Source organism: Chrysoperla carnea, chromosome 2 (genome assembly GCF_905475395.1).
Source record: "Chrysoperla carnea chromosome 2, inChrCarn1.1, whole genome shotgun sequence".
NCBI lineage: Eukaryota > Metazoa > Arthropoda > Insecta > Neuroptera > Chrysopidae > Chrysoperla > Chrysoperla carnea.
The window spans coordinates 46,516,681-46,523,669 of record NC_058338.1 but is presented as its reverse complement, the minus strand read 5'-3'; positions in this window follow the sequence as shown (position 1 = coordinate 46,523,669).

Sequence of the window (6,989 nt, the reverse complement as noted above, 5' to 3'; positions counted from 1 at the left end):
TTGCCCTATCACATCCGAATTTTATCCACTATCGATGGACCAAGTATGAAATCCTACTAAATTTGGGTCATACTTTTCAAATTTGTGATCAAAATTAACTAAGCTCTACTAGGCTACAAAAATGTGGAGTCCTGGTCCTGGAATTAGGTACATGAGTGATAGCTAGCGAAAAACAGACATCACAGTTGAAAAGAAAAACCCAAAATTAGTGGGTTTTAAAAAAAATTCCAATAAGATCGGATCTAATTTGCCAGTGTTATCAAAAAAATTGATTTTTTGAACTTTGTGACGTCATCAGAATCCAAAAAATTTTATTTTGCCCTATCACATCCGAATTTTATCCAATATCGATGGACCAAGTATGTAATCCTACTAAATTTGGGTCATACTTTTCAAATTTGTGATCAAAATTAACTAAGCTCTGATAGGCTACAAAAATGTGGAGTCCTGGTCCTGGAATTAGGCACATGAGTGATAGCTAGCGAAAAACAGACATCACAGCTGAAAAGAAAAACAAAAAATTAGTGGGTTTAAAAAAAATTCCAATAAGATCGGATCTAATTTGCCAGTGTTATCAAAAAAATCGATTTTTGTACTTTGTGACGTCATCAGAATCCAGAAAATTTAATTTTGCCCTATCACATCCGAATTTTATCCAATATCGATGGACCAAGTATGTAATCCTACTAAATTTGGGTCATACTTTTCAAATTTTTGATCAAAATTAACCTAGCTCTTATAGGTTTCAAGAATTTGTAATCCTGGTCCTGGAATTAGGTACATAAGTGAAAGCTAGCGAAAAACTACCATCAGGGCGGAAAAGAATGACCCTAAATTAGTTGATTTGAAAAAAATTCCAATAAGATCGGATCAAATTAGCCAGTGTTATCAAAAATATCGATTTTTTAACTTCATGACGTCATCAGAATCCAAAAAATTTAATTTTGCTCCATTGCATCCAAATTTTATCCAATTTTGATAAACCAAGTATGCTATTCTACTAAATTTGGGCCATACTTTTCAAATTTCAAATCAAAATTAATCAAGATTTAATAGGTTTCAAGAACTTGGAGTCCTGGTCTTGGAATTAAGGGCGTAAAAGAACGCTAGCGAAAACCTGACATCACAGCTAAAAGAATGGCCCAAAATTAGTTGGTATCAAAATTATTCCAATAAGATCGGATCAAATATGCCAGTGTTATCAAAAAAATCGAATTTTTATACGTTGTGACGTCATCACAATCCAAAAAATTTATTTTTGCTCTATCACACTCAAATTTTTTTAAATTTTGATAAACCAATTATGTAAATTTACTAAATTTGGGTCACACTTTTCAAATTTGTGATAAAAAATAACCGAAAATGCAAAAAATTTGTTTCGGTTGTTTATTTCAATAGATAATTTTTATAGTTTCAAATTCTTAAGATATTGAAATGGGGAATCGAAATGACGAACTGTGAATTTTTCCTCCAGGTAAACTCTAATTCTGAAACATGACTACACAAAGATGATTCATATTTGGTAATTCCGTTGTCAACATTGGATAATGATTTTCAAATGATTGTTTTTATAATGTAATTAATTTGAAATTATACCGAATCAGTGATTAATTTTGGTTAGAGGTAAATAATAAGTTTCCGTCTCACCCGCACTATGTGTAAACACCGTTAATAAATCATGAATCATATAAAAATCATATGAGTGTTCTAGAAAAGCAAATTTTGAGTAGTAGGTACATCATATTTCTTTTATGAATGAAACAAATCACTCAAGTTAAATTGTAGAAATTAAATAAATAATGGTCAAAGTTTGTTGACCTAAATAAAATTATTTATTTTGAATTATAAATAAGAATACAAGAGAGTATACCGGGTTGTTAATTTATAAATGACAATTTTTAGTTGATATACGCAAACAATAGCTGCGGTACAGTAGTAGGGACAGCAAAAATATTTTTATAACTGTCACTTTGTATTTTTTGTCAAAATTAATCGTCAATTTGTACATATATCTATTTCTTTTTAATTGAGTTGTGAAACTTATCAGAAGTTAAAGATAACAGAGATAATTTAAATTTTAAAGTAAATAAATACAATGAAATTTGTATGTAATGTCATGATAAATATCTTGATCAAAGGGTTTTCGCCAGTTTTTTTTTTTTTTAAATTTATTTGAAAACTCTGCAATTTAGAGAAAAAATACATCAAGTTATCGATCGATTTGTTTCTTTTGATTTTTTCGACTGAAAGTTGTTCGGCGTAAAATTTCCTCCCCATTTTGATTTTTCCTATTTTTCATATTTTCAGAAAATCTATTTTCCAGCCTAATAGTACAATTTAATTGATTCGAATTTATATTTTTGATAAATTTAAGTTATTTTAAATCATAATAAAAAGATCGATTAAGTAAAACTTTGTGCTTTAAAAATGTACTTTGTTTTTTGAAATGTTGGCCTCGATAAAACGCATCAAGTATAGTAAATTTATTAAGAAACTGAGTTTGGGAAATATTATAAATGTAAAATGAAATTTACTCACTGTATAGATCTTAAAAAATTGTAATTTCCATCGTAATATTTTTTGGTTGAACTAATTGCTTGTAATTCTATCTGAATTCTATTTAGATAATGCTTCTTAAATAACCGAACTGTCTAATACAAATTATCACACATGAGTCATTTATATCTATTTAAAATTAATGTTCAATAAATTAAACAGGTAAATAATGATTTGTTTTTAAAAAATGTGTGGAATTTTGTACCTTCCATCTAAGTAATGTTGAGCTTGTAGCTTTACCGTGTGGTTTATATAGAATCTCTTTTTTGTTTTGATTTTTAAATAAAGTTAAATTTTATTTATTTATTAAATCCATCGGTGACGAAAAAAAGCTACAAAGAAATTTATAACTGTCGTAATGATGAAGTAATGGCAAATGAAGTGTCTGTGGCTATTTATATTGAAAAGAAAAAACGAGTTTAGCAGTTAACATAGCAACTTGAACAGTCGGGACCCATAATTGGGAAGATTTAAGCCGATTTCACATCTAGTTACTTTATATAATCAATCTAATGTGAAAAATGTTTGAAACAAACTTTGTTCTTTTTTAAACACCATCTGCCTTAGTTAAAGCTTCATTCTAAGACTTAGGTACTGGTTTCAGAAAAGAGATAAAAATCATACTACAGGTAGAGTTTGATTTTTACAATCAATTTTTTCCTAATCTATTTGATTTAGGAAAAAATATTTCGATATGTATAAACGGAAAATTTGTTTTGTGAGCAGTCACTACCAATCATTTGGCAAGGCTTAGTCGGAAATCAGTTACAGAAGGTGTCTCATTTGTTTGTGTGCAATAAATCACGGTAACTAAAAAATACTTAGTAAGGAATATTCCGTTCTTCTGCAGTCTATCATTTGTGCAACATTTCTTGAGAAACATTAAGTACGTATAGGAAACATCTTGTCGCTATTAAAATAAAATGCACAATAAAATTCTTCGAATTTTCGAATGTGTCACATTGGTTCAATACTAAAACCACCAATTTTTTCCCTTTACACAAACGAGTGAGTATATAATGTCACTGATTATTTATTGTTCTATAGGTAAACAAAGAATGAACAGGAAATTGTAAAATTAATGTAATTTAAAAACGATTTAATAGGACACGTAGGTAAACAAATAGGCAGGATGTGCAAATCAATTAGAAAACTAAATACCACAAAATTGTGAAAGAACTTGTGAAGATAATGTTATAGTTTTTTTCGATAGGAGAGTCAAATTTTTTCCAATTTTCCTCTGACGATCAAACATATCAAACCAATTTCTAATACATATTTGAATTCAAGTGATTCTTATCAATTATTTTTGATATAAATTATCAAAGAACGATTATTTTGTGGTCTGTTCCATATTTACAAAATTAAATTTGTTTGAAATTTATACTCATCAAGTTTCAGAAAATAAAATATTAAAAAGTCACGTAACCGACACGCAAATTTCCTAATTTAGTATTTGGTATTATCCTTCTTTTAATTTTCGTTTTTATTAAATAATTTTCTGTATTTTCAATATTTCATGTGTCTAATCCCCTGATCAAATTTTTCTGTTTTAGAGGTAAGATGTAATGGAGTAGTACTTTTTTCAATATGAAACGGCCAACTGCAGGATGAGGTTGTCATTATTTTAATTTTTTTTTTGTTGCACTTTATATTAAATGTAAAATGTATTAATGTCATTTGACCATTAGGATATTCGAGAGGAAGCTTGCGTTCTGTAAACGCTAATTAGCTACTTTTTTAATCGTTATAATTTTTATGGTAATCTAATTCCTGTGTGCAAATGCTATCTTTTTTTTATAATAAAATCCCTGTGTGCAAAGTCTTGGCCACAACTAGCATGAAACTATGATTCAAACTTCTTTACCATTCGTAGTTAAAAATTAAGTGGATTATATAACATGGTCAATTTTATACCGAAAATGCTTGCCTTTGTCAAATAGTAAAAGCAAGTATGAGTATCTGAAATTTAATTAATAAAACTAGTAGGTAAATTACTTGTTGGAAGTGAGTGCTATATAAACAGATAACCCAGATTCCATTCTTAGAGATAATTTTTCAATTAATACAATGTCGAAAATGAATTTGTAATTAAAAAATATTCGAAAAAGTGATAATTAATAAAATTCCGTAAAAAAAATGTTAATTTATTAAAAACTAAATATTAACGAAAGCATTACATCCCTCTGCTCATAATACTATTGATTTTCTCATAATAAAAATTATTTTTGTATTTTTTGATCAGTTTTAAGCAAAAAGTACCGTTGTAATTTTTTCTATAGACGCTTAGTTTTTGAAATAAAATTCTTGAAAGATAATAATATACGATTTTAAGAAAAGTGTGTTATTTTCCTCAGTCTTGAAGGGAATTCGCTTAGCTAACGCAGCTCTTGGGCTACAGATTTTTTTTTTATAATTTTAACGTTACTTTGTGCTTTATTAAGTTTAGTGACAAAATTTGAAATATCATTTAACAAAATTTTTATACCTGAAATTACTGTTACGTAGATTGTTGTGTGGGAATTGACTCATTGAAGCAAAAGACTCACATCTTCTGAGGTGTAAATGAATGAAATTATTCGAATTTAAAATTTTAATTTTCTTTCAAAAAATATTTTTGACCCAACCAAAAAAATTATAAATAACATTTCATTCACTATAAAGAATAATAATTGTGTATATTGTTTTAACAAATGAAACAATCCTATTATTATATCGAATCGAACAAGGTTAGTGGCCCAACAAAGGGTATAACATTCACTTTCTTAAAAGCATATTTTTCATACCATATATAATATAATATATCCACAAGTGTACGCGATAGTATGACTAAAATGTCATGGGAAATATTATTTTTAAAATTATCCAACAAACTAGTCTAAAAATTATATTTTATATTATACAGGTTTAATTTTAAGGTAAAAAAAAGAGGGCAGAGTCAATTGTTCCACAAAGGCTTACTTTTTTCAGAGTATCTAGCCATTATACTCCAATCTTCTTAGGGTTTCAATCTAACGGAATAAGTTTAATGTTTGTACAAACCTTTATTTTGATAGTATTTATGTTGTTCCAAAAGTGACATGTGGTAACGTGTGCGCGTCCCTAAATATCCAAGGTCAATGGTCACAAAAAATCGGCTTTTTAATAATATTTTGATTGCCTTGCCTTCAAAGCGCGGAGCGGCCAAAGGCGTTTCGCTCCATGGCCATTTAATCTTTTTCGACCCAAAATTTTTTAGTATTTTGAATAACTAATTCTATATTTGGGATGCTATTGCTTACAAAAATTGGAAATTTTGCACACAATGTCCAAAGTATAGAGCATTGCATAACGTTATTGTATTTTCACAAAAGTCACTAGCGCTAGAGATATTCTTCTCAAAACGGGATGATGACACACTCTTATTTATACCGCTGGCTATGGTAATTTTCCACCATGAAATCTTAAATCAGGAAGAGTCCTTCTTTCAAATTTTTGTAAACTTTTTATAAGTCAGTTTGTTCAAATGAAACTAGAATTAGGTCAATCAACATACTTTTTTGCTTTCTCTTATCTTTTAAGGTCTCCTAGATAAAATGAATGGTAATCAATCCCGCTAACTTTATTAGAAGAGATCCTATGGGCTAAGAGATCCCAACTTATACTTTGCAAAAACTTTTAACCTAATAGATTTTTGAAAAATTAGAATCACGTTTGGTTCGTAATTGATACAATTACTAAGAAAACGATTGAGCCGAAAAAGTTACAACGAATATGGACGACTATGTCTTTAGCCGCTGTACTATATTGAGAGCAGTTAATAATGTTTATAATTTTATCAGCAGTTCTTCAAACTGTGTCTGATTTTATTTTACATTTGTGATACATTTAGTTGAAGTTTTATTATTAGATTGTTGCGAAAATATTATAAATGAACGTTAATTATCTTAAATATATTCATATTATTGTATAATACAAATTAACCAATGACCAATGTCAATGACTTTACAGTTTAACATAACATACAGTTTAATTAAATTGTAACTTAGAATTCCGTTTCGTTAAACTGCAAAATTTCTATCCTAAATTTAAACATCTACTTTCAGTATAGAATTCCCCATAAACAATACATTCATTTTGATATTCATTTCAAAATCATTTTTATTGTTTATAATAAAATATTGTATTTTTCAACTTCTTAGTGACTTTTGGTCGGCTAAAAAAATTGTTTTATTTAAGGTGGTTCGAGCGCTAAAGCAAGTTTAGACTTGTGGATGAAATTATTTGTACCTTATTTTCAACTTTGATGATGAATTTTGTTAAAACTTCATGAATGTAGATGAAAAATAAGAATACAATTAAACAAAATTTTCAATTTTCGATATTTGGAAAATTACTCCAGATATCGAAAATATTTTATTCATACTTTCCGTCTTATGTTGTCAAGTAATAAC